General features: G+C 38.5%; 1 long non-coding RNA gene across 1 annotated transcript; it reads left to right on the top strand.

The window, feature by feature from the left end:
* Positions 1-326: 326 nt before the first annotated feature.
* Positions 327-15,873, top strand: LOC138931084 (uncharacterized). Its single transcript, XR_011446353.1, has 6 exons — positions 327-5,605; positions 7,010-7,099; positions 8,576-8,712; positions 10,173-10,382; positions 13,377-13,507; positions 14,638-15,873. It is a non-coding gene; the product is annotated as an uncharacterized lncRNA (long non-coding RNA).
* The last annotated feature ends 10,729 nt before the right edge of the window (positions 15,874-26,602 follow it).

Raw genomic sequence — 26,602 nt, 5'->3', positions numbered from 1 at the left:
CAGGATCCTATTCCCACCTAACGCCCTTTGCATTACCAGTGACTGTACAAGTGCCTGCTAATGTTTTTAAATGCAATTACAGTCCCTTATGTTAACCTAGGATCCCACCCCCAACTAAGTCCCTTTGCATGATTTTGGAGGATACTTAAACTATTAATGTGATTCACTGCAGCTACATTCCCTTATCTCATCTAGGATCCATTCTCTTCCTTCTTGATTTGCATATCAGGGAGGATAGAAGGGATGGTTAATGTACTTAAATCGAGCTATAGTCCCTTATGATAATCAGGTTCCTATTTCTACCTAACTTCCTTTGTATTACTTCAGAGCATACATAGGACTTTTTAATGGGCTTAATTGCACTACTGTCCCTTCTTTTAGTCTAGATCTCCATCCTTCCTACTCCATTTGCATTATCCCAAAGTGTACAAGTGACTGTTATTGTACATAAAGGCAGTTACACTCCCATGTTTTAGTCTAAGATACTCTCTCCCCCTTTAATTCCCTCTACTGTATCGAAGGGGATACAAGGGACTGCTAATGTGCTTAAATGCTGCTTGCAGTCCTTTATGTTACCTAGGATCCCATCCCCACCTAACTCACTTGTCAAAGAGGCTACAAGGGACTGTTAATGTGTTTAAATGCAGGTATAGTGCCTTAACATCGAAATCCATTCCTGCATAACTCCTTTTTTCAGGACTACAGATGGTAATTGAGACTGATAGTGAGCTTTATTGCACTTACAGTCTCTCTTAGTCTAGGATCCCATTCTCTCCTACTAGATTTACATTACCACGACTGTACAAGGGACTTTTAATGTGCTTAAATGCAGCTGTAGTCCCTTATGTTAACCTAGGATCCTATTCCCACCTAACTTCCTTTTCATGACTGCAGAGGGTACTTAAGGACTGTTAATGCATTTACTTGCCTATACAGTCTCATCTGTTGATCTAGATTCCCATGCCTTCCTACTCAATTTGCATGATAAAAGAGGGTACAAGGGTCTATTAACTTGCTTAAATGCAGCTACAAGCCCTTACGTTAACCTAGGATCCCATTCCCACCTGACTCCGTTTGCATCACCCCAGAGGCTACAAGGGACTTTCAATGTGTTTGAAAGTGAAAGTGAAGTTGCTCAGTCGTGTCCTACTCTGCGACTCATGGGCTGTAGTTGGCCGGGCTCCTCCCTCCATGGGATTTTCCAGGCAAGAATACTGGACTTGGTTGCCATTTCCTTCTCCAGGGGATCTTCCTGACTCAGGGATCAAACCCAGGTCTCCTGTATTACAGGCAGACTTTACCATCTGAGCCACCAGGGAATCCCAATGTGTTTAAATGCAGGTAAAGTCCCTTATGTTAAGTTCAAAGTCCATTCCTACCTAACTGCCTTTTTATCACTGCAGGGGGTACTTGGGACTGTTAATGGGACTCTTCTTGCTTATCCAATCTCATTCGTTGGTCTAGATTCCCATGCTCTTCTACTCAATTTGCATTATAAAAGAGGGTACAAGGGACTGTTAATGTGCTTAAATGCAGCTACAGTCCTAGGATCTCACCCCTCTCTACTCACTTGTGTTACTTGTTGGTATTTGGGACAGAAAGGTGCTTAAATGCAACTGTGGTCCATTTTGTTAACCTAGGGTCCCATGCCCTCTAACTCTTAACATTACCTGGGAGTGTATTGGGACTGTAGAACTGCTTAATTGCAACTGTGGTCCCTTCTCTTAGTCTGGAGTCCATGCTCTCCACAGTTTTGTTTATATTACCACAGAAGGTACTTGGAACCTGTGAATGTGCCTAAATGCAGATGTGGTCCCTTTTGTTAGTTTAGGATCCCAGGACTTCCTTTACATTATATGTGAAGGCATTTGGGACTGTCAAGGTGATAATTGCTGCTGTGTTCCCTTCTGTTGTCTAGGATCCTGTTCCCTCCTACTTCCAGTTCCTTCGCATTACATGGAAGGGTGCTTAACTGTAGCTATGGTCCCTTCTGTTAGCCTAGTTTCCATTCCCTTTCTACTTCCTTTGCTTACCACAGAAGGTACTGACTATTGTGGTGCATCTTATCCTCTCACATTACACCTTAGGGTCCTGAACACTAAGGCCCCTCTTTTTGCACTTTTTAATGTGCAGTTGCATTTGTTCCTCTTCCTCTGCAGTGTAGACTCCACTCATTTCCCTTGTATTCAGTGGTGGATGTCCTTTACTCAAGACCTTTGTACTAGAATAAAGTGAACCACGACAATTCACCACGAAAATATTCTTTCACTTCAGTCCCTTGTAGTCTGTTTTATATGAATTACTGCCATTACTTTTTTCTGGGAATATTTACATGCAAAATTCCAGTGTTTAAGGCCCTTCTATTTTAATTAATATTCCTCCCTTTTTGCGTTATATCAGGGGATGTTAGTGACCCAAACTCTTTCTCTTGGGACTCAATGTGCATGTGCCCTCATGACAAACTAACATATTGAATTTTTAGTGTTAAAGCAGGGACTACTGACTAGTTTTTCTTTTGGACAGTTAATGTGCAGAATTATACTAAGAACCCATCCCATTCCACCTCCTTTGCATCAGGGGTCCTAATCAACTGGCTGCTTCTTCCGTACAGTTTAAATGTGCATAATTTCAGTAGTCCATGCTCCCTAATGTTAGACTAGGATCCCATATCCTTGCCCCATTTACATTACTGCAGGGACTTCTGACTAGCTAAGGTTCACTGTCTTGGACTGTTAATGTGTGTGCTTAATGTTTGCTCCTGTACCTGTACCTCAGGTAAGGACCCTCCCCATTCTATTTATATTTCAGCAGGAGATGCCTACTATTCAAGATCTTACACACTATTGCAGTTAATGTGCACAATCTTAGTTGTCTTGTACACATTCTCAGTTGTCCACAGCTGTGCTTTTTAGATCAGGGCCCTTTCACTTATTGAAGCACAGGTTAACTTACCACCTTAAAGCCCTTGTTCTGGGACTATGACTATGTGTAATTACACTATGGTCTTCTGAGTTAACTTGTCTCCCTGACTCTTTTCATCCCCTTTGCTTTACTGCATGGGGTACTGTCCACTTAAGGCCCCTTTCTCAAATATGTGTAATGACAATTACATTATAGGGGCTTCATACTCCCTTTAAGATTCTTATATTTGTACAAGGTATATGATTTTAATTGACCACACCATGTCCCTTCAACATTAATTTACATAATTGCAACTTAGTTCATCTTATCCTGTTGCCTTCCCTTTCCTTAGCTTGTGAATGTACACTCTTGTGCACTAGACAAGGACCCTCCCCCTCACTTCCTATGCCTTCCAGTAAGTTTGCCCATTGCTAAGACCTTTCCATTTGGACAATTAATGTGCAGAGTTGCACTTTCCCATAACCCTATTACTTCTAGGACTATTGTATCTCCTTTGTAATAGTGCAAGGGATACTGTTTCCCCGCCAAGATCCCTTACTGTTAGTATACGTAATAGAAATTCTTGTCTTTATCAGTATACTTTGAAATACTCCCTCAGCCAGCTATCATGACCTCAGCTCTTGGACAATTAATATGCACCAATAATACATCAAGTGTATGATCTTTAGATAGGATCCCTGTACCCTCACTATGGATCAGGAGTACTGACTTAAGGCTTCTTTTTTTGACTCTGGGTGTGAATATTTGCAGTTATCCATACACCCTTCTATTAGAGTAGGACATCATTCCCGCATACCCCCTTTGCATTACTTCATGGGCTGCTGATGACACAAAACTTTTACTGGGACTGCTGATGAGCACAATGGCAGTTGGCAATGGGTTTTTCCTCCCTGGTCTTGTTAGGCAAGCACTCCCAGCTCCAATTTCTCATGGTATAATAAAGTATAAACACTGCACTATGCTGTGAACTTGTCCATCAAAGGGTGACCCACATTCCCACTCCTTTTGCACTGGCTCCAGTGTATCAAATCCCAAGTAATCATGGCCTTTCCCTTATCTTCCCTCTTCAAACCCCTTGTCTGCCCTTGGACCCTTCTTATGGATTTTTAATATTCACAATTTCAGGTGTCCATCCATCCAGATAAGATTATGCTCCCTCACCCCTCCCACCCCTGCCCTGCCCCTTTTGCATTGTTGCTGGGAAATGTTGACTGAGCAAAACTCCTTCCTCTTGGATTTACAATGTTAACAGTCCCAGATGTCATTGTTTTGCCCGCTTTGAATTTCTATAATTCCCTGTTGCACTTCCCTTGGTCCCACCCATCAGGCACGGACTCTTCCACTTCCTTCTTTGCATTACGTCTGAGTAGTGCTGACCACCACAGCCCCTTCTGTGTTATTAACACAGTATTGATTGTCCCATTTTTAAGCCCATCAGCCCAAGATCTCCCTACCATTTTGATGTTATATTTGTGCAGTATGGACTACCAAAAGCAGGCCAGAACTAGGTGACTGGGCCTTTACTCCTTTTCCTGCATTTGTTAATGATCCCAGTTCCGATTATTGTCATATTCTGGGGACAGAACCATTCCTGATCCCCTCTGTTACTGCTTTACTAGGCAAAATGCTCAAGGCAAGTCAGACCCAAGGGAACTGGATTGCTACCCTTTATTTGGGGTTTTCATTATATATAAGTATCATTTGAAAATTGACTTCCCAGGAAGGAAGGTTATCACTATCTGTGCATTCTTCCTTTCAAAGCAGATTGCCTGGCTATGTCTCTCCTTTCCTTTTGTATATTGCCATTGTATAGTGCCAATTGCCAGGATACAACCAAAAAGTTTTTTTTTTTTATTTTTTAAGAAAGACATCTGGATTGCAGGGTGGAATTGATAACCTGGTCATTGAAATTTTGAAGTCGGTAAACCCATTTATATCATGTACCTGATGACCAGTGTCTCTCATTTTACTAAGGGTGGTGAGTCTGTGGATAGACCACTGTGACTTTGATATTATAATATATTACTAAAGGAGTTCTAGAGTGGAACTCTTAAGACCAGTATCTTCGGGCTCTACCACCATTTTCAAACCACTTCTTGTTTGGGCTTTACCAGTATTCACTTCTAGGAAAAACTATCTAAACTTCCTAATCATTAAATTTCTTCATCTGGAGTTCCAACTAGGCCATACTTATTTCAAGAAGATTGCTGTAAAAGGATAAAATGAGAGAACATGCTGAGGTGCTTTTGAAAACCATAGATCACTTTGTTTGATTAATCTATTACATTTTATGTACCCTGTTTAATTCTGCTATTTTTAAAGTTACCTAAAGCACCACACTGAAGTGAGGACTTAGAAACAATGGAACCAGTTTCCCCATTTTATATGAAAAGAAAAATAAGCCAAGGTCTAATCAGTCTTTTGGATATAAATTTCAATAGTGAAAATGAATACAATGAATAATATCTCAGCCTCTAGTGTACAAGGTGTTTGGCAGAGAAGTATTTAATATGGAACTGCTGAAGCCAGTAACTAATTATCACCACAGCAGTTCTTTCTAGTCACTGAAAAAGGATACTGTTGTCTGAGAAGGATGTCAAAAGATCGGCCCAGCTCAGGGTGCAGTTTGCACTACTAGCTCCTTGGACAGCTGTAAGAAGAGTCTCTGGCTCTTTAGAATGCTGTAAGTACTACTTTGTAGCTATTAAGTAATCTTTTTCCTGTTCCATTTTCTTTCTCTTAGATGCTACCCATACAAAAATTGGAGGGTCCTTCCATGTTTCTACCTCATCTGTAATTTATATATCACCATATGAGTTAACAAAATTACAAAATTAATATTGTGTATCTGGCCCTACGCTAGGCTGTATTGAAGTGAGGGATAGAAATGCTATAGTCCTATATAATCTCATCCCTAATATGGTTATATTGTTAAAAAAGCTAATATAAGCACACTTGAAATAACTGTAGAACATAATAATCAAGTACTGTCTTGTGTGAATTATATGTTTTAGAGTTTTAAAAAATGAGCACACTAGGGTTTGAAGTTGATAGGGTGAACTTGAGGTAGGTTAACTTTTGTCTTTGGTCCAGGACATGATTACTATTACAGCCACCTGGGTAGTATAATGTTTATTTTAATGTCATTTGGTTTTTACCTTTTTTGAATGCACGGAAAGTGATTAGAAATAACACCTGGCCATTGTGTTTGGCTCTATCCAGGCTGGCAAATTGTTGATTGTTTTAAGCTTGAGTTTTTCAAGCTCTAGGGATTGGGAGTATAAATCTGATATGTTAGAACTTTGTATGCTTCTTATTCTCTCTCTGCCCAAGAACAGATGAGAGTAGCAGTGTCTTTTTAGTTTGAGATATTTGTGGATCCTGTTTGGCAAGAGGGTAATAGAGAAATATGTTTTATAAGACCATGACCTTCCCCTCTTCCCTTTCACCTTTTTCAACAAATACTTTTGTGAGCTAAAAAGATTAGCCTCTCTGGTGTAAAAAGAACAAAGATCCAACTGAAAAAATATTAACATCAAATTTGAAAACTTTTTTTTGTGCATGTTCATGTATCCCAGCAAGAGCAAGAAGAATTATATTAATGAGCTGGGCTTCTCTCACTGCCCATTTTAATTAATATCCATGTTTCCTCACAGCTTGTTTCCCCCAGCCAGTGCCTAAAGATATTTGTCTGACTGACTGGAGGTAATATATGAATAGTCCTGAGCCTTCTTGTTTCTCAAACTGAAGTAATCTGTCAGGATGCAGCACCTTTTAAAGGAACAGGTTTTTTTGAGATCCTAAAGAGTAAATGTTTTGAGTAACACTGACTTAAGTTATTTGAAATGTAAACATGGTTTCCAATTTCAAAATAGCTTTGTCAAAAATATAATATTTTATATAACATTTTAAATAATTTATATAGAACTTAGAGATCGTGAGAATATATCCACAAACCCCCAGGGTTCTTATCACCCCAATTTGAGAAACACTGGTCTGTGCTTATGAGATCATTTATTGTAGTTAATCAAGTTATCATTCAATGTTAATATACAGCTATAACTATTTATTGAAATTTGTTTTAAAGGGATGAATTCTGAGCTGGTTCCCCCCCACTCAAGAGGAAGGATGGATCAAGTTTAGGTGGAGTGAAGGCTGCACTGGACAGCATCCAAAGGTGAATCTTGGCGTTGTATTTCAGTTCATTGCTTGAAATAAAATCTCTAGCAGTTTTAGAAAGGGATGCTTTGGGAATGTTGGCATCTTCAAACTCAAGATAAACCTTTAATTCAACAGATATTTATTAGACCAGGCACTGGAACAAATAGTAAAATCAAAGACATAGTTCCTGTCCAGGAATCTGCTATCTCATGGTGGATACAGAAGTGAACAACTTATTATGGTATTGGGCAGTTTGAGTATCATAAAATTTGGGGGAAATTCTGTGGTTCATAGAGGAAGAAGACTGGGGGAAAACACTGTTACTAAGCAAAGTGATCAGTTCAGTTCAGTTCAGTTCAGTCACTCAGTCGTGTCCAACTCTTTGAGACCCCATGAACTGCAGCACGCCAGCCCTCCCTGTCCATCACCAACTCCCAGAGCCTACCCAAACTCGTGTCCATTGAGTCGGTGATGCCATCCAACCATCTCATCCTCTGTCGTCCCCTTCTCCTCCTGCCCTCAATCTTTCCTAGCATCAGGGTCTTTTCAAATGAGTCAGCTCTTCGCGTCAGGTGGCTACAGTATTGGAGTTTCAGCTTCAACATCGGTCCTTCAATGAACACCCAGGACTGATTTCCTTTAGAATGGACTGGTTGGATCTCCTTGCAGTCCAAGGGACTCTCAAGAGTCTTCTTCAATACCACAGGTCAAAAGCACCAGTTCTTCAGTGCTCTGCTTTCTTTATAGTCCAACTCTCACATCCATACCTGACTACTGGAAAAAAACAGCCTTGACTAGATGGACCTTTGTCGGCAAAGTAATGTCTCTGCTTTTTAATATGCTGTCTAAGTAGGAAATATAACTTTCCTTCCAAGGAGTAAGTGTCTAGGATTTGTTTGATGCTGACATAAAGATTCTTATAATGTGGTAATTCTTGATCAGGGATCTGGAAGCCATACCTGGTTCTTTCCACACTATACCATAACATAAAAAATACTTTCAAGATTGCAAACCTGACTTAGACCTTCTTCAGTGACCTCCTATCCTAGAGTAAGGGCAGGTAACCAATTATTAAAAATGATCAAGGCAATTGTACTTCTAGGCAGCAGTAGCAATTCCTCTGCTGCTTTGCATCTTGAAGTATTTTTAGCACCTTTAGGCCACAAACTTAGACAGCCCTTAAAGTAGCTGTTGGTTTGACTCATACTTTCATTTAGCTCTTTTTTCTATACTTGTTTAGTTCTTCTGTGATACTGCCAGGACCTTAGGGAGACAACAAGCTAGAGATGTGAGACAGGAGATACCTATATCTAATATTTCAGGTTAATGCTTCTTAGTGGGTTTTTTGTTGTTGTTGTTGCAGTTCTCTCAGCATTTTAAAAAAAATTTATTTTTTTAAATTGAAGGGTAATTGCTTTAAAGAATTCTGTTGTTTTCTGTCAAATTTCACCATGAATATTATATTGAGCCCTGCCCTGTCTTTCTTCTCAAGGACATTCCAAGCATATCAGACCTGAAGACTGCAAGCAACTTTAAGAAGCTCCATATTCAGCAGGTCTTTCCTTTTGAGAATCTGAATAAGCTCCAAGCAATCTAATAGGATGGCTTGCAGTTTCCCTGGAGAAAAAGGTAGTGTAAGGAGCTTATTGTGTGAATTTTGTCTTTGGGCTTAAAGACTTTAACTTCCTATAGCTCTCCTTTTAAAAACTGAACATGAGCCAGTTTTCATCAATTTCTATACATTTTTTCTTTTTGAGTGTAAGAGTAGAATAATAGAGACCCAAGGGCCTGTGTAAGCTACATTATTGGATCCTTGTTTTTCCTTTTGCATAGATTTGCTTAGTTGTTATAGTAACTGAGGTTTTATGTGCCTGTACCCATTCTTGATTTTTTGAATATCCTGGTACTTTGGTGGTACCTCATTTATATAAGCTATTCAAGAACTATACCATGTAGATTGAGGAGAAAATAATTCTGTTTACCTTGGCAATGCTCCAACATCTTACTGCTTAATATACAAATTATTAATAAAAGAAGGGAATGCTACAAAACTAGGTGAGAGAGACGTACTTTTGTTGAGATGGATCGCTCAATTCTTACCATAGTGCTTTATAAAAGAAGCCTGAGGCAATGTCTTACAGAATTCATATGGTCAGAACACACTGGAATTCTTCTCAAGTGGCTTGATGGCTCTCCTGATAGAGAAAGCTAGCTCCTCCTTTTGTTATTTTCAATCTCTTAATTTCTTGACCTGTATTTTTTGAGGACACAAGGACATAAAAAACCTATGCTCTCAAGCAGGGTCCCCAACCTCCAGGATCTAATGCCTGGTGATGTGAGGTAGAGCTGATGTAATAATAATAGAAATAAAGTGCACAACAAATGTAATGCACTTGAATCATCCCAAAATCATTTCCCCAACCCTGGTCCATGGAAAAATTGTCTTCCATGAAACTGGTCCTGGTGCCAAAAAAGTTAGGGACCACTGCTCTAGAGGATTATTCATCAGTAGAGACTGGTGACTAAAACAAAATATGGGAATCTAGGTAATTATTCAGCTCTAAATTGCTCTTGGAAATGAAGGGAATTACAAGGAATGGAGCTTGAATGAGTAGAGGAATTTGCATGTTGCTAGACTGGTAGCTCGGAGAAGGTGATGGCACCCCACTCCAGTACTCTTGCCTGGAAAATCCCATGGACGGAGGAGCCTGGTGGGCTGCAGTCCATGGGGTCGTGAAGAGTCGGACATGACTGAGTGACTTCACTTTCACTTTTCACTTTCATGCATTGGAGAAGGAAATGGCAGCCCACTCCAGTGTTCTTGCCTGGAGAATCCCAGGGACGGGGGAGCCTTTTGGGCTGCCATCTATGGGGTCGCACAGAGTTGGAAACGACTGAAGTGACTTAGCAGCAGCAGCAGCCTGGTAGCTATTAATAGAATATAAAGCCCTACACAGTTCTAAATCTCCAGTCCTTAATCTGAAGAAAAGGGTAGACATGGTTTAATTTAACCCCTAGTTACTCATTGGGACAGACTTTCCCAGTGTACTGCATTTCAGTAATTTATTTTTCTTTTATCTCTTTTCCAGATCTACCTCAAAAGAATAGGCCTGTTGCTTTACAGTGTTAGTGACCCATTCCCTTTGACGATTCCTAGGTGGAGATGGGGCATGAGGATCCTCCAGGGGAAAGATTCACTACCACTGAGCAACAACTCTAGGCCAGGAGGTTATACCAAGATTCTTTCCTGGGCCCAGTTAAGAAGGTGAAGTCTCAAGACAACCACCACACATCCAGAGGTGGGTTAACTGTCCCTAAAAGCATAATAATTAGTCTTTAATTTCTTGTTTTTCAGTATACATTGCACTTAGCTTTCCATTTAGATTGTTTTAGTCATTGTCATCTATGTCTGCTTTGGTTAAAAAACAAAAAACTGCCTCCTAATTAACCTGGGAAGTAACTGAGTGTGACATGGGTTAAAATGATGATGTGAAGAAAATAGCAGGCTGCATTAGTTAGGGTGTTTAGGATGGGTTGTAGTCTGTGGTAGAAGTGCAGAGCTAAGTTTTAGGAGAACATGGATGATGACTGACACATCTGTGACACTGATCATGGGCCAATTGTCATTCTCCCTCTGATCCCCAAAGTCTCCCTTGAGGCCCTGTTGGAGAATTTTGCCAATCATTTACATACTTCAGGATGCCTTGGGAAAGCTGTGGGACAAAACAAAAAACAAGCTGTTGAGAAGATAAAATAGAGATTTATCTTTTTATGCTCTGCCTGCTAATTGACAGAAACTTCACAGCTATGAATGGGAATGTGATTAGAAGTGGCACAAAGTTGTCTATCATTAGACTGGATCTAAAGAACTAGCACACTGTGTACTTTAGGTCACTGATGAGAGAGGATGGTTAGGGGGATGCAGGTTGAGAGGTAGAGGTAACTGTTCAGTGTAAAAAGTCCTGATTATGTAGGCTTTGTAAAGATTACTGTCCAATTAAAGGAATAAGGCTGTGATTGATGATGTTTCCAGTGCCTCACCGTGTTATTCAGTTCAGTTCAGTTGTTCAGTTGTGTCCGACTCTGCAACCCCATAAACTGCAGCATGCCAGGCCTCCCTGTCCATCACCAACTCCCAGAGTTTACTGAAACTCATGTCCATTGAGTTGGTGATGCCATCTAAGCATCTCATCCTCTGTCATCCCCTTTTCCTCCTGCCTTCAATCTTTCCCAACATCAGGGTCTTTTCCAATGAGTCAGCTGTTCGCACCAGGTGGCCAAAGTATTGGAGTTTCAGCTTCAACATCAGTCCTTCCAATGAACTCCCAGGACTGATTTCCTTTAGGATGGACTGGTTGGATCTCCTTGCAGTCCAAGGGACTCTCAAGAGTCTTCTCCAACACCACAGGTCAAAAGCATCAATTCTTTGGTGCTCAGCTTTCTCTATAGTCTAACTCTCACATCCATACCTGACTACTGGAAAAACCATAGCCTTGACTAGACGGACCTTTGTTGACAAAGAAATGTCTCTACTTTTTAATATGCTGTCTAGGTAGGAAATATAACTTTCTTTCCAAAAAGTAAGTGTCTTTTAACTTCATAGCTGCAGTCATAATCTGCAGTGATTTTGGAGCCCCCCAAAATAAAGTCAGCCACTGTTTCCACTGTTTCCTCACCTATCTACCATGAAGTGATGGGACCATGATCTTAGTTTTCTGAATGTTGAGCTTTAAGCCAACGTTTTCTCTCATCTCTTTCACTTTCATCAAGAGGCTCTTTAGTTCTTCTTCACTTTCTGCCATAAGGGTGGTGAGCATCTGCATATCTGAGGTTATTCATATTTCTCCCGGCAATCTTGATTCCAGCTTGTGCTTCATCCAACCCAGTGTTTCTCTGTATATAAATTAAATAAACAGGGTGACAATATACAGCCCTGATGTACTCCTTTTCCTATTTGGAACTAGTCTGCTGTTTCATGTCCAGTTCTAACTGCTGCTTCCTGACCTGCATACAGGTTTCTTAAGAGGCAGATCAGGTGGTCTGGTATTCTCATCTCTTTCAGAATTTTCCACAGTTTATTGTGATTCACACAGTCGAAGGCTTTGGCATAGTCAATAAAGCAGAAATAGATGTTTTTCTGGAACTCTCTTGCTTTTTCCATGATTCAGCAGATGTTGGCAATTTGATCTCTGGTTCCTCTGCCTTTTCTAAAACCAGCTTGAATATCTGGAAGTTCACGGTTCACGTATTGCTGAAGCCTGGCTTGGAGAATTTTGAGCATTACTTTACTAGCATGTGAGATGATTGCAATTGTGTGGTAGTTTGAGTATTCTTTGGCATTGCCTTTCTTTGGGATTGGAATGAAAATTGACCTTTTCCAGTCCTGTGGCCACTGCTGAGTTTTCCAAATTTGCTGGCATATTGAGTGCAGCACTTTCATAGCATCATCTTTTAGGATTTGAAATAGCTCAACTGGAATTCCATCACCTCCACTAGCTTTGTTTGTAGTGATACTTTCTATGGCCCACTTGACTTCACATTCCAGGATGTCTGGCTCTAGATGAGTGATCACATCATCGTGATTATCTAGATTGTGAAGATCTTTTTTGTACAGTTCTTCTGGGTATTCTTGTCGCCTCTTCTTAATATCTTCTGCTTCTGTTAGGTCCATACCATTTCTGTCCTTTATCGAGCCCATCTTTGCGTGAAATGTTCCCTTGGTATCTTTAATTTTCTTGAAGAGATCTCTAGTTTTTCCCATCCTTTCCCATTTTTGCATTCAAATGGGTATATCTTTCCTTTTCTCCTTTGCTTTTCGCTTTGCCTTTTTTCACAGCTATTTCTAAGGCCTCCTCAGCCATTTTGCTTTTTTGCATTTCTTTTTCTTGGGGATGGTCTCGATTCTGTCTCCTGCACAGTGTCATGAACCTCCATCCATAGTTCATCAGGCATTCTGTCTATCAGATCTAGTTCCTTAAATCTATTTCTCACTTCCACTATATAATCATAAGGGATTTGATTTGGGTCATACCTGAATGGTCTAGTGGTTTTCCCCAAGTGTTATTAGGCAAGATACTTTCCTGTTTATGCCACAGTTTCCTATTCTGTTGAATGAGGCAGTTATATTAGTTTTATCTCTAAGGATCTAAAAGTGTCAACTTTATACTTTTCTAAGCTCCGTAGAGACAGTTTCTATAGCTCATTAATTTGGATCTTCCTATAACTCTAGCACAGTACTCAGTTAATACTTCTTCATGGCATTTACATGGTTTCTTTCTTGTTTTCTTTTGTAGCTCCTGGTTGTTCCCTTCATATTTGCCAAATCATTATCTTTCCCTGAAGCAGTGCAAAGAGCAAGAAATGTGAACACACCAAGGAAGATCAACGTGCCTGGCATGCTAGCATTTTAGAATAGCAGAATGAAGTAAGTTGTTGTTGGTGTAATCCTATGAGCATTACTTTAGAGCTAATGTCTGTTTGATGGAGGTTTGTGTGGGATTACGTATAGTGATCTATGGTGGAAGAGGTGCTGAATGTGAGATGGGGAAATGATCAGTAACCTATATTAACAGTTGGTTTCACTAAAGCAACTCAAAAGATAATATAGTCTGTGTACCAGTTGTGTCATAGGGTAATTTAGTTTCACCTTGTCTGTCTTTTTTACATAGATCATTTGCCACCCTTAGAGGCCTAGACATATAGAAACTTAAGCCAAAAACGTTTCTGTTTTTTGCTGGAAGTCTGGCCTCTCTCACTCTTGTGAGTGAATCTGCAGTTCGGATATAATATTAAAGAAAACCTAGTCCCTGGAGCAGCCATTATAATTGTCAAAAGTATGAAAATCAAATCAATTTTATAAAGGAATGGGGAAAAATGAAGATATAAAATGAGAGGACTAACTAGGTGCTCTCTAAAGGCCCTTTACTATGTATAATATTCACTTATGTGTGGCACCTTATTTGGCTCTCCTGGAAGTCTTGGGAAAGTTGTAGCAGAATGTTGAGGCACATATTCTGTGTTTACTGTGAGATAATATGAGATGGGAGGTGAGATGAGATGTGAGATTAATGTAAACTGCCACTCATTATGTGAACAACCTTTTGGCAATTTAGAGTCTGATTAGACTTGTCTGTTTGTGAAGCTTAAATGAAATCATGTATGTAAAGTGCTTAGTACACTGCCTAGTACATGATAGGTAAAAGATAACCTAAGAAGTTTCATAAGTTCAGTTGACAATACAAGTGACCACTGATACCATCTAGTAGCACATAGTTGATGTGGTTTGATTCTATGTAAAAAATTCCCAAATTAAAAGTTTGTAAGTAGAAGAGTATCTGTGTTGGTGGTAGTTGTTGTTATTATAATTATTATTGTTAGTAATATAAATAGTATTGATACTAATAACAGATTATTGCAATTATTAATGTACTTTTTTTGTTTTCTTCTCTTTGTGATGTTTCTTGTGCCTGTCATGCTCCTCACTGTATTTTGTCTCTTCTATTTCTTACCCTCTTCCACCAATGTCTGTCTTTGCTTATCTTTTAAACTCATAAGTGTGTATTTGTTTGCTTGTCTATTTCTTCTTTGAATGTTTTTGGTCTTTCTTGTCTAAAGTATGTCTTACCCATTTCCGTGATTCTCTTGCTCGTTTCTTCTCTGTATATCTTTGTCTCATTTACTTTTTTGTACCCAGGAGTGGTCTGTGTCTTGTCTTGAATGTCTCTCTCTAGTCTTCTTCATTTTGTTGCTGATTCTACTTGCTCTGCTAGATCTAGCTCTTCTTTCACTGTTCTCTTTGAGCCTCTTGAGTTATGTGTGCCTTGTGCTCATTTCTTGCTACACCTGCCTCTCTTCTTTTTCTCTTTGTGAACTCTGTCACCCATTCCCCTTGTTGGTTTGACATTTCACCTTTTCTGATACTGGCTACCCTTCTGCTGTTTCTACTCTTTATCGTGCATATTTCTCTTTTCTACATATTCTTTGTGCCTTTCTTGGGCCGTTTTCTCTTTTTTTCCCCATGCTTTGTGTGCCCCAGTGTCTCTTTGTTCTTTGTGGTTTTCAGTTTCAGCATTCATCTCTGTTCTCTTGGTTCTTCTCTCGTTTTGCCTTTCTATTCACTTTTGAGTATTTCTTTAGTCTATGTCTCCCCCTCTTTGATTTCATGCAATTCTCTCTCCTTGCATGTTTTTTGTGCTTGTGTGTGTGTGTGTGTGCTCTTTTGTGTGTTTGTAAAGGCGCCTCCTAACTGCTTCCAGTAGGTGCAGAGTGTCAGCTATCAAAATAAGCATTGCAGAGCTGTTCCTTATGCCAGGCCGCCCTGTGAGATGAACCAAAACCAACAGAAGGTCCAAGGGTCTAGACTGGAGTTGGATAGAAGACTCAAGTCTCAGTGAGACAGAAGGCCAAAGACCCAGGATGGGATTAAAAAAACCTGTCTTGAAGACCTGTGACCCAAAAGATGGAAGTGCCCTAGCACGCATAAAGACCCAGGACTCAAACCTATCTATATAAGACAGAAGGCCCAAGAGAGACAGATATTTCAAGACTAAATTAGATGGAAACTGGAGGTTCATGACAGAGATACCAGGAAAGAAAGAAGCCCCAGGACCAAAGGAAATTCCAAGATGAGACTCTTAAACCCCAGCTCTTTTTTATTGCTAATCCTACTCTTGGACATTTTGAGTTCTCCCTTCCTTCTTCTCATGTCTCCATTTATATCTACTTCTTTTGAGATGTCCTTTTTGATGTTGCTGTTACCTTTTAAAAAAAACCATATCTTTAGATCAGTAATATTATGCTTTGGCCTGTTTTTATTACAGTTTTGAGCCACTTATTAAGTTTTTGAAGTTTTAAACTTCCATTTCTCTTTGCCTCTCCACTTGAGAGGGACACATAGCTGACATTATATTTCAGTCCCCTCTTTCCTCAGAAGCTCTAGGCTAATGAGAGAAGGAAAGTATCAGGTTCAGTTATTGAGGGGAAACGAAGTGCCAAGCTAAGTAGAGAAAATGTGAAGAGATGCTCCACAGGCCAATGAGAATTAGACAAGAAATACACAGATGTGCCAGTTTGCTGAGAAGTGTGAGCCAGCAACATGTTACTTATTTGAGCTTGGGTGAGCAGGACACCTGAGGTTTGGGATTCTTATTGATGGTTATGAAGGAGGATTGGGCCTAACACATAATGAGGCCCCAAGGAAGGAGTGTGAACTCCCTGCTCATAGTAGTGGCCTAATAATGTGGTAAGCTGCATAAGTTTTATGCCTCGGTTTAATACCCACCTCTAGGCCTAAAGGTGAGAAAATTTGGGAATATTTAGCAGGTTTAATCCTTTCATTGATTTTTTTCCTTTTACCATAAGGAAAGTTAATTTTAGTGATAATATATATGAAAGCACTGTAAAACACAAAAAAAGCAAGACATTCTCATTAATAATGTATTGGCACTCATGCATAGCTAACATTTGAAAATGCATTGTCAGTTGTGAAGCATTATGTAAATCAAGGGTTATCACACCCTTTTTGTAAAGGGTCAGATGGCAATTATTTTATACTTTGCAGGCCATATGGTCTCTCTCTGCTTTTTTTTCGTTTAAAGTGAATATGGTCTGTGGGCCACAGTTTATCACCCCTGATGTAATTTGCCAGGGACTGTGTGCTGAATGATATTAATTTCTTTCTTTGTGCCTGTCCCTGTATGCATTAAGGATGCAATGATTACTTATGGTCATATCCAGGTGATATGAAGAAAAATATATGAATGTGAGTTATAAACTATTATGCACTTTAAAAGCTTGTCGCAACTTTCAGAGTTGATGAATGAATATTACATGGTATATACATTTCTAGGCACTGTATATACAAAGAACAAAAGCGTGAATAAAGTACTTTCTCAAAAGTATGAAATACTGTACAGATATTAGGAATTAAGTCTATGATAAATGAGTAATTCATGTATTTGTGGCCATTGTGTTTCTGTGGCTCTGGTGATTTTGAGTAAAGATGTAGTATTCCAAGTCACAGAAAAGAAAACATTGTTCAGTTGCTAAGTCGTGTCTGACGCTTTGTGACCCCATGAATTGCAGCATGCCAGGCTTCCAAATCCTTAAACTATAAAGTATACTGCAAACACAAGGGATTTAAGCTATTGTGATTACTTATAATGTGCCAGATAACATCCTGGGCACTACAGATGTCAAAGGAAAAAAAATGTTCTTATTATAGAATGATTAAAAATTTTAGATTTTAAAGTGCTTTGTACTAAAGCACTGTATAAATACCAATGGGCTATATGTTTATGAATGAATGAATAAGTATTAATTTCCTTATATATGCCAGCTATTGTTTCAGGTACTGTGAAATCCAAGACAATGCTCCCAAGTAATAAGAGGGATGTTTATGTCCTATACTACTTAGACATAAGGAATTAGATATTACTTATTTTAATCAATAAAGACTTTACTGATGATGTTGAGCTAAATTATTACCAGTATATTTTCCAAGGTAACAGGAAAATGTAATGAATGAGATTGAGCTTTCTAACTATAAAATGCTACATAAATATAAAACATTAGGTGTTTTCTTTGTGAACAAAACTTATGTTGAGACAGACATTTGTTTGTGTGTGTTAGTCATTCAATCATGTCTGACTCTTGCGACCCCATGGACTGTAACCCACCAGACTCCTCTCTCCGTGGATTTCTCCACACAAGAATACTGAAGTGGGTTGTCATTCCCTTCTCTAGGGGATATTCTTGACCCAGAAACTGAACTCAGGTCTCCTGCACTGCAGGCAGATTCTTTACCATCTGAGCTATAGATGCTCATTGTGTGCTTGACCCACTATGAGAAAGGTAGTATAAATCTCTCAGTATACAAACTGAGAGTTATGGGTCATTAATATTAGTTGCCTACTATGTGAACTCACTGTTATAGGCACTAAAGAGACACACAAATTTATTATTTTATTGTGCCTACAGCTGAGAATAGGCAATACACATGTTAATATTTTGTGAACTCTAAAAGCACCATATAAGTGTAACTATTGATTTCCTCAGTTGGTATGCCTAATACTAGGCTTGCAAAATTGTTTCATAGTTATTATACCATGAAAAAAGTCAGAAAAAATTTGAGCAAGGATTGTTAATTATTGAACACTTCAAATATGATACATAAAGGACTAAATGTCTGACAAATGCAAGACTGGATGATAATTATGTGCCAGTCTCCTTGATAAGCATAAGAGATATGAAGATAATCCATCTTTACTGTGTTCTGGGCAGCAGAATGTAATATATAAAATCAATTTGTAGGTCTTAAACTGGCATACATATATAAGCCATATCTGCTGAATGAACACTGATTACTTACTCTCTCTTATTCCGAGAGATAGCAACTAGGGATGCAAAAATTCATTGTCATTATTGTTGAACCTGCAACAGAGATTTGTGTAAATTTTACAAAGCTTACTGTTCTATACAGATCTAAAGAATTAACTGTTGACTTAATGAATGGTTACTGATTACTTTCTATCTATAAAGCTCGGAACTGTGTATGCTCTAGGATATAAAAATGACTCTCCTTATCAGATGGTGTAAATAACATGTGTGGGAATCCAGACTAAAAGTTGCTTAACCATTGCTCAGCTTATTTGATGATAAAAATATGGGCAGAATGGAATTGTGCAAGGCAGTATGCTGAATGCTGAGCTAGGTGGAAAGATAAAATCCAGACAAGAAGGCCACTTGCTCCCTGGCTTGACTGAAGGAATGGAATTTTTTTGTTTCTTTGTTTAAAGAGCAAGATGTTATCATTCTCCATTGGTCTTTTAAATGCTGAAGATGGAGGTGAATTCAATCCACTCTGGCCTGGCATAGAGACACTGAAAGAGTAAAAAATGGTTCAGGTTGGCTTTTAGATTAATTTGATGAACAGTGTCTTTTATGTAAAATACATCATTCTAGGTCCTGAGCATAAGAGATGTGAAATGGGCCTAGTCTAAAGGGCTTTAGATAGATCAAAGATCATAACTGAAGATCCAAAAACATATTTGAGTTTTGAGTAAATATTTGAGTTCCTGTTCCCTAGATCCTATTCCTGTTCCTTGAATTCTTGTTCCTATTTTCTTGGTTAAGTCTGGTCCAGAAAACCTATTGACTTTCCTTGGAAACTTAAAAAATAGAAAAAAAAAATATTGTTCTTTCAATGTAAAATGAAGATATATTTCTTGGCTCTAGAAAGTATCAATGTCATGTGCTCATTGACCTAGATTGAAGCCAGAAGATTAATAAAAGGCCTCAGAGTTTGTCCTTTAATTCATTAATATTCTGTTTTTATTATAGTTAAATGGGTAAGATGACAATTAGGATTATTATGGCATAGAGTCAGGAAGATGATAAAAAAGATCCTTCCTAGATTTTCCATATTTTGTAAATTATTCACTTGAATGAAGTACTGTTCTTAAGTCCTGAGGAGAATGAAGAGATTTAAATGACCTAGACCAAAATATACTTTAATTTCACTAGTTCATGGAGGACACACAAGAACAAATTTAATAGGAGATTGCAATTCTTTCATTAGTTGGAAAAACTAAAGTAGCTGTGATGTTAAGATACTGAGATGGAATGATTAAACAGATCACCTTCTCTTTGGCATGTTTTGTAGAGAAGGAATAAAAAAGCTTTTCAGTTATTCATACAAGCATTGAAGAAGGTGATGCTAAATGAAATAGATCTGGTAAAAAGGTAATTGTCTTGGAGATGCAGTTAAAAAAACATGAAATGGAGTGAAACTTCATTGAATGAGTGTCTATTTCAAGGCATTGTGCTAATTCCTAGACAGAAAGCAAAATAGATCTTGACTGAAAGACACTTACTTGACTTGGAAACTGGTATATAAGAGAAAGGTTATTGTTAATTAATTTTTAAAATTTATTCATTCATTCTGCAAGTATGTTTGAGTGCCTATTGTAAATAAGCTCCTTAGCTGGATTCTAGCTGGGTTCTCTAGCTAGCCCCCAGAGAGAGACATGAGAAAATGAGTGCCTTCCCAGAGAACTTAAAATTTGCCCTTTGGCCTGTTTTCTGATCAGGCCATTTCTAAATGGCTTACTTCCTCAATAATATTATGTGGTTTAATTTCTACTCCATCTTAAGCCACTCTGGCCACTACAATAAGCAGGGGTTTTTACTGAACTTGCTCCTTCAGTTGCAGGATCCTTCCTTATAATAAAACACTTCAGTTTTCCTAACCCATCCCTCATGAAAACTGGTTGTGACCATAGTGAGCCGAAAGAGGGATGAGAAGCAACTGATTCCCAAACTTCAGTCTCGTTGGTACCAACACTGAAGAACCACTCATACTCAAATCACAATTGGTTTTGAAACACACTTACAGTTTTGTCTATGACAAATATACACTGCATAAGTCTTTTTAAAAAACAATCCTCCAATATTACTTAGCAAGTTTGGAGATGGAGACATGATTTGTGTTTTGCAACAACAGCTTCTCAACTAACAACTTAGAAATCTTTCCTTTTTCACCATCAAAACCTGCTTAAGATAAGCCTTGAAAATAGCCTAACAATTTTACCATGCTTAAGTCTTAAGAATAATAGAAATTGAAAGTATTTGGCAAATATTGGAGGGAAAAAAAAATCTACATATAGGCCCAAATGGGCTTTGGCCTTTTCTATTTTTAAATCACTCACAGAGGGTGGGATAGGAGGAAGAGTGAAAGAAAAGGTCAAGCCTGATTCTAAAAAGGGTTGGTCTTAAAAGCATTGCTACCTCCAGATCTAACTTGGGGATTGCTGTTCTTAGTGTAATTCAATTTTAATAACTGGTCACTGTTAAGATGAGGACAAAGTCCTTTGTCCCTACTCATTTCTAAAAGTTTGGCTTAATGGCTATCAGTTAAGCCTGGGGTTATATAATTATGGAATTTATTAAATCTATGTGACCTCTCCATCATAAGGTAGTCTTAAAGCTAAAGTCAGTCCACTACATAGAAAGAGGACTTTATCATTCACTGTAATTCATACATACTTTCAAAGCATCTAAACTTTAAAGTTTACATGGCAAGACAACAATACCATCTGTAAATATAGAAGGAAATAGAAGAATGGCAGGAGATAGTTGATGGAGGTAGCGAATTTGAAGGTCATTTGCGGTAATGTTTGTAGTTTTTCCTTTGTACATTTTTACTTAGGTGTAAGGTGTATCTGATATTAATAATGTTTGTTGTTTAATATGTACTATTAGCTGGACTCAGTAACTCCCCTTTCTCCAGGTAGGGATGAGAGATGCATTATTGGAAAGGAGAAAGTAACAGTCTTCGTTTCACAGTTTCTGGCATCCCAAGGCCACCACTACTGATAAACAAGAATAATAGAACATTCTGTCACCTGATTTTTGTGGCATAAATGAAATTGTGAACAAATTTTTTTCTTAAGAAGAAGAAATGGCTTTACATCTACCCTTTTACCTTAAAAGGATCTGTGCCAAAATGCTCTGATGAATGGAAGACACACTTGGACTTGTGAACTGATGTGAAACACATAATATCTAAGCCTTGGTTGTTTTGAAGATTGAAAAGTCTTGTTCAGTTCGGATAACCACCAAAAAAGCAACCTAAAGCTGTCTATATGTCACAACTGAGACAAATTGGGGAGTTTGTTTAATGTCAAATAAAAATGTACTGTTTTGAAAGCTTTGTTTTTGATGCTAAAACAAGTTCTACCTCACTGTCCTTTCCTAATCACACTAGTTACCTCAGTTTTTGAAAAAGGTTGTCTTAACCACCCAGCTTGGGTAAGTGATTTGAGGTCTCATTTTTTCCTCCTAGCTTCAGTTGCTTTGCTTAGAAATGCTGAGCAGCACATAGCCAATTTTAAAGATGTGTGAAGCAAAAAAATTATTGAAGAACAAGGGTGGGATAGGAATAGGGCATAGAAAATTTAAGGCTGTGGAAAGTAGGATGTATCCAGGAAGGTAATCACTGTAATGAAAGTAACAGGTCCAGTCCTTGAGTAGCTGAAGGGATCTTTGATGTTCTTAAAATTAAATACCCAAATGTTAGATTGGTGACTTCATAGGCAGATGACCCCATGCAGTGTTTATAGGCAAGAGTTTCTACTCCTTGGCATCTTATGCCATTCTTAATTTGGCTAGAGACAGTGCTCAGCTCCCTCTAACAAATGTCAATCACCACAATTTTTCCCCCATCAAAGGTTTTTTTTTTTTTTCCCCAGATTTTTTTTTTTTTTTAAACATGTCCATCTTTGGAATAAGACTTGCTGGAATAATGGCCAATGTAGAGGAAATAAACCTGTAATGGAAGTCACAGAAGAGGCTGCAGGATTTAGGATAGTATAGCACAGAAGGAATTTGTTATCAGGCAGGGGCTCTCATATCCTAGAGTTACAAAACAAATGTTAATCTGGTGGGGAGGACAGTCTGCACATTTACCTGATGGGCTGATCGATCAGATACCAGTGCCCTTTAGTTGCTTCTGTGATCCTTGCCTATATTCTAGTCCTTTGTCATCTTAGTGTTTGCATCTGTTCTGTCAAGTGCTCTCTATTTCCTAATGTCTCTGAAACATCACATTCTCACGTTTATTAAATTAGTCTGTGATGTGATTTCCAAGGTACTGCTACTGCTACTGCTAAGTCACTTTAGTCGTGTCTGACTCTGCAACCCCATAGACGGCAGCCCACCAGGCTCCCCCGTCCCTGGGATTCTCCAGGCAAGAACACTGGAGTGGGTTGCCATTTCCTTCTCCAATGCATGAAAGTGAAAAGTGAAAGTGAAGTCGCTCAGTCGTGTCCGACTCAGTGACACCATGGACTGCAGCCCACCAGGCTCCTCTGCCCATAGGATTTTCCAGGCAAGAGTAATGGAGTGGGGTGCCATTGCCTTCTCAAGCCTGTATCTCCCTTTATTGGTAGGTGATGTCTGATGTTCCATTATCTGGAGTTGAGTTTCTGATTCTTTAATATATGATAAAGCAAGGACCGTTTTTCTTTTTTTATCTACACAGAAACAACAGTGCCTTGCCCATATGAGATACTCAACACATACCTGTTGAATTATACTTAAACTTTAGGACCCTCTAGGAGAGTAAACATGACATTCTATACCTAACGCAAGTACAACTAATAACATCTCTCCTAATCCATAGCAGATGGTATTAAAAGAATCCTAATATTCCTTCTATGCCTAGTCCCAGGAGACTGCTGGTTGCCCATCAAAATATATTCTCCCCTTGTTTAACATGTGGCTGCTAAGCTAGACTACGTTTCCCCCCTTCCTTTGTAGTTATGTGTTGCCAGATGATTATAAGCAATGAAAAGTGAATGAAAATGATAGGTGCCATTTATGGGCCTGGTTTAAGGTATGTTCCCCTCTACCTTCTCACCACCTACAAACTAGACAATGGCTATCCACCTTCAACCTTTTAGATGATAAATCATTCCTTATGAGATGGAAGTACAATGACTTGAGAAAAAAGGAAGTTGCCCTTCTGCTCTGAACTTTTAAAATTGAAATGGTCATGTCTCAATGACAGGAAATAATATTTATTTAAACATTGAATTGTTGATTTTCATTCTTACAGTAGTCTATTCTTTTCTCCATAACTCAAAACAACTGGATGCAGCAACACAATCCTTTACACAGCATTTCATATAATTGCTACTAGTAATAAACTTTCAGTTATGACCTCAAAAAAGTTTATCTTTTGTCCCACACCCTACTGTCTTTAAGATATGTAAGATTTTAGTTGTGCTGTTGAGGCCTACTACTAAGTTTTCCACTTTGTTTCCCAACAAAATTAGTAATGTCAGAACTCAGCTATGGTAACTTTTACAGGTTATAGATCTACCATCAAGTTGTTGTCCAGGATATGCAAAGGGGAAGCAAATGGTTTTAAGTTCATCAAGCCATAGACTTGGTACTGCTTAACATAATTAAGCCTTCCAAATGTCTTCAGTAAGTCCATAATTAAAACAGTCAGATGGATCATCACCTTCAAATAAACAAAGCCAAAAGGGAAAAGGAGGCTGAGTAGTACATTTAAGAAATGTTTATTTAATCCTTACTGTTAGTGTTAGGCACAGGTAAATAAAACTTTAATAGACATTGTCCCTGACCAAAGGTAACTTAAAATCTATTAGAGGAGACCAGACAAGAGCCAAGGAAATCTAAACATAGTTATACATTGTGATAAGAACATTAATAAGAAATAGGATGCAGTGATAAGTGAGGGGGCATATTTACTTTAGAAAGGGTGGTTGAGAAGGAATATATGAAAAGATCATACTTAAACCTCAGGATAAAGAAGTCAATCCAAAGGAAATGGATTGTACTTGCCATGTAAGGTAAGTAAACTACAGCCAGCAAACTACAGGTCATGGGTCAAATCTGATCTGTTATATATATATATATATATATATATATATATATATATATATACACACACACACACACACACACACACACACACAGTGGCCTGAATCCTAAGAGTGGTTTGTACATCTTTAGATAGTTAGAAGGAAAAAAATGAATATTTTGATATATATGAAGTTCAAATATTGGTGTCCGTATATAAAATAATTTTTGGATACAGCCAAAGTAATTAGTGTTGTCTATAGTTTCTTGATGTTAGAATAGCATAGTTGAATACTTCTAACTGAAACCATATGCTGCTGCTGCTAAGTCACTTCAGCCGTGTCCGACTCTATGCGACCCCATAGACGGCAGCCCACCAGGCTCCCCCGGTCCTGGGATTCTCCAGGCAAGAACACTGGAGTAGGTTGCCATTTCCTTCTCCAATGCATGAAAGTGAAAAGTGAAAGTGAAGTCACTCAGTCGTGTCTGACTCTTAGCGACACCATGGACTGCAGCCTACCAGGCGCCTCCATCATGGGGTTTTTCAGGCAAGAGTACTGGAGTGAGGTGCCATTGCCTTCTCCGAAACCATATGACACAAGTTTAAAATAATTCCTATCTGGCTTTTTGCAAAGAATGCTTGCCAACCCCTGGGCTAGACTATAGAAAGTAAGGAGGATAATGGCATGAGATACAGTTGGAAAGGTAAGAAAGAACAATATCATGCAAGACCTTATATGAAAGAGAGAGACAGAGGAGATGAATAGATTAGTTTGAAATGTATTAATTAAAAAAACTTGCTGTACAATGTGAAACCATTGAAAGTTAGGAAGCAAAGGAGTATCTACATTTTAGGAAGATTATGACATTTGATTTTCAATCATAATGTAGAAGATAGTAAAAAGCCATCAAGCCCATTGTAACAACTATAGAAAACCTAAGCAAATAAAACACAGACATTGGGAATTTCTAGATTCCACGTAAAGACATAGCAGGCTGGAAAAGACATTACTCCCACAATAACAATAAAAAAGCCAGATAAACTATAAAATCATAACTTGAATCCATTAGACAGCTGAGATTACAGGGCAAACAATTAGCCTGAATTTTTAGGAAAGATGTGTGCATTCAGAAGAAAACATGAGCTCTGGCTGACCTCTGCCAATGGAAAGAAAATGAGACATCCCTATAAGCAGGTTATAGGAATTTGACTAAAAGTTTCAATGAATTTCTAAAGGTCAAATGTGGGTTAGTATGAAACTATAGACCCCCTGGGAGCCACAGACAGAAGGTAAATTCATAACCTTGCAGGTTCTTTCCTGTAGCTTCTTTGAGGTTCTTCTTGCAGGTTCTTTGAGAGCTTATGAGAATAATTAGGGAATGGACAAGAGAGTGAAAATAACCACCCTTGGGAAAAGATTGGAAGAGAGTAGCAGACATGTTTATGTGAAAGGTACGAAGCTCTACCAAAACCATTCCCAATAAGAAAGAAAACTCTTTGTGACTCTAAGAAAGGAGAGTAAACTATTGCTCTTAGGTGACCCAAAACAACTGCAGAAAGAAAAATCTTCCACTCCTGAAGAAGGCCAAGAAATGCTCCTAGGACCAAAGCACTAGAGATTTTCCCTACCACTGGAGATTACCATGAATGTACTACCTTTTAAAAAAGGGAAATATTATCTGTTAATGTTAAAGCTATGGTTGAATGAGAAAAATGGAAACTCTCTCACTCCCTACCCTCAACCAGATAGGAAACACTGAACAGCAAGAAACTGCAGTCTACAATGGTGGAAGGGCAAGAGATCTCACACATGGAAAGGAACACTTAGGGAAGGCCTTAAAGCCTTCTCTTAAAGCATTCAAGCTTTAAAGGAGTAGGAGCACTGAGAAAAATCTGGTAAACCACCACCCTAGGAACAATGTGATGCTAGAAAAATTCGCAACTGATGGTGAACTGAAAGTGATTAAAACAATAACAAAACCAACTCAACTCCCAATTAAATTGAGTCAACATGTACTGAAGTCCTAACAGAAGGGTCATGCCAATTTCTAGATAACCTTTACTTCTATCTCTATTGTTCTATATACTATATACAGCAGTCAATTTAAATTGCAGCATGTAGAGGAAAAA

Source organism: Ovis canadensis, chromosome X (assembly GCF_042477335.2).
Source record: "Ovis canadensis isolate MfBH-ARS-UI-01 breed Bighorn chromosome X, ARS-UI_OviCan_v2, whole genome shotgun sequence".
In the NCBI taxonomy this organism is placed as follows: domain Eukaryota; kingdom Metazoa; phylum Chordata; class Mammalia; order Artiodactyla; family Bovidae; genus Ovis; species Ovis canadensis.
This window is presented reverse-complemented; position numbering and strand designations above follow the sequence as displayed.